The following is a 2830-nucleotide window of genomic DNA, read 5'->3' on the forward strand; positions in this document are numbered from 1 at the left end:
TGTGCCCAGAGTTCATTCAGATAACTCACGAATAGATTGAGACCATTAATAGCTTGAGAACATTTTATTCATCAAATGTAAATGCGAGTGTGAATATTATATTTGATCTTTGATCTGTGTGTTTCTTCCTTCTGGTGTCTAAAAGGCAAACAGTCACTCTGTTGTTCACAAGTCTCATGGAGCATTTGCAAAAACACACAATATAATTATGAACATACATGTTTTATTTTAAGACAACAGCACAGTGGTTCTGCACAGACATAACATCAATATCACAGATATTACTGTATAGTATTCAACAATCATAAATAAATAAATACAATATATAAATAGACATCCAGTTACAAAAATAAATAGATAAAACAATAAATTAATTCCCTGAACTCTGATCTAGTTAGAAAATGTATCTAAAATACATACTAATAGTTCTATACAAAAATGCATACATAACTTATATCCATATAGACATTCATGTGTCTTGTAATCCATTTCATATTATAAAGTAAAAACGTGGAAACAGGGTCTCTGTTAGAGTTCACAGGTGCCGCCGGGTCAGAACTTCTCTTCTTGCCCTCCTTCTTATCCTGTCGTGCTCTGCATGGAAAGACAGTGTTCAAATCAGTATGAATAACCACTGTCTTGGGACACTAAAAATAAAATAAAAATAAAAGCTGCTAACTAGAATGTGCCATAAATATCAATTTGCCAAAATTATACAAAAGTGGTAAGAATGGGAGCAGCAAGTGTGGCCAAGTGCTACTTACGCAGGCGTTTTGATTCATTGTCTTAACGAACTCGATGTAAAGTTTTATGTTGGAACTCAGTTTGCCTTTGCGGGCCTTTACAGATTTACACTTCTCCCCCTATGAAAAAAAGAAGAAAAAAAGTTAGAGATGAAGACAGTGCACTTAGAGTTGAGTTTACTGGCAACAGTTTGCACATCTGGTTACTTAGCTGACAGGCTGGTGGTGTGAGATTCAAGAGATTCAAATAAACACAGTCAGTCTTAATTCAGAAGAAGAAAATGCATCACTAACCAAGGGATGATGTTTAGAGAGAGTTTCAGCGCCAAGTTTCAGGTTCTCTAAAACGGCACTGTCCTTTAGACTCGTCTTATTCAGTTCCTGTACCAAATGTTTCAGGTCCTTGGCAAAGGTAGCGCTGCAGTGACACTATAAGGGACAAATAACAGGGCTGGTCAGGGAGGGGACTTTTGTCAATTACAATAAAATGTGTTAGTTGAACAGAAGAAGAAGAACTTGCATGGACCATTCTGAGTGCTCAATAATCAACACATAGATTACTTACTGCTGTTTCTCCCATTTGTCTTGTTGGCACGTTAAAGTGCAGTCTCTGTTGAAATGGAGATAACAATTATTTTATTATTATGAATCCACTGGATGGTTATGATAAGATTATAATGATCAGATTAAAACCTGTTTGCCCAAGTACACAAGCTCTACACTAAACCTGATTCTCTTCAGTGCTGCACCTGGTCACAGTACAACTTTACAGACTAAAATCCTGAGTATTTGTTTAACCGTGAGATGGCAAAATTGTACATATAAGAGATGTTAGAACCCCTAAATTGAACTGAATTAAGCCACAGACCCCCATTTAAAATGATTCTGTCCTATACTAAAAGGGACCCCCTGGAACACCCTGGAGGAACCCCTGGGGGTCACTAGCTGGAGCCCCACATTGCACTGCTAGAGAATTTCAAGATTGATCAAAAAGATTCGTCCACAATGCTACTTACAGGTGTGTGTAAATTTAAGATTTCGATTTGCTCCAGGTTATGTAAGATCTCTTTCCTGTTGGCGGTCAGTGCCTCAGCCTTGCAGAGATGCAGTAGGACAGCTACAATCACCAGGTACTTCATTTTCTTCTCTCTCCCTCTCTTTCTGTTTGCTTTTGAAGTCTTGATTGTGTGAAGTGATGGTGACTGCAGTCTGAACAGCCTTTTAAAGAAAAGGAAGCCGTGGTGTCGTCTCCGTCTACACGTACGCCTACAGTACGTGGAAATAGTAATGAAGTTTTGGCTTTAATTGGAATCTTATCTTTATATCCTTCCTACCTGCCCTGTGAGTTTCCACAACTTTGTATCGCAGTATAGGTAGGTTGTAGGTAGACTACATCAATGCCGATCTATACCTAGCGCTAAGGTAAAAGTGCAATATATCAGCTACCTATTTCCTTAAACAGATGAGACAAAATGAGCAGGAGCTAGAACAAATAATTGTATCGACAATACAATTATTTGTTCTAGCTCCTGCCCATTTTGTCTCATCTGTTTAAGGAAATGGGTAGCTGTTATATTGCACTTTTACCTTAGCGCTATACACAACACAAATAGCTCAAATTCCTAAAAGAATGTTATTATGACTACACTGACTGGGACATGTTTAAACATCTTGTTGTGACAACAACAAACCATGGGTGACCAACAGTTTCATCAGACACAACACCTGTTAACATAAAAGCAATGAGAATGTCTCATGAGTTGAAATCATACTATATCAGATCCACATTCCAAACTCTTAAAATACAGAATCCCCAATTGGCCAGGGGAGATGTTGTGCTTATGAGCTTCAGGCAGTAGTAGGCCTACTTGTCAACCTGAGTAGGCATTCTATTCTATAATTTTTATATATATACATACATACATATATATATATACATACATACATACATACATATATATATATATATATATATATATATATATATATATATATATATATATATATATATATATATATATATATATATATATATATATATATATATATATATATATATATATATATACATCATATATATATACATC

The 2830-nt window shown here is 35.9% G+C and overlaps 1 long non-coding RNA gene across 1 annotated transcript; it reads right to left on the reverse strand.

The window, feature by feature from the left end:
- Positions 1-1079: 1079 nt before the first annotated feature.
- Positions 1080-1888, reverse strand: LOC311065437. Its single transcript, XR_014602832.1, has 3 exons — positions 1760-1888; positions 1309-1353; positions 1080-1172 (listed from the first exon to the last, which is right to left on the reverse strand). It is a non-coding gene; the product is annotated as an uncharacterized lncRNA (long non-coding RNA).
- Between the last annotated feature and the right edge of the window lie 942 nt (positions 1889-2830).

This window comes from Gymnoscopelus microlampas (genome assembly GCF_963454915.1).
Source record: "Gymnoscopelus microlampas genome assembly, chromosome: 18".
In the NCBI taxonomy this organism is placed as follows: domain Eukaryota; kingdom Metazoa; phylum Chordata; class Actinopteri; order Myctophiformes; family Myctophidae; genus Gymnoscopelus; species Gymnoscopelus microlampas.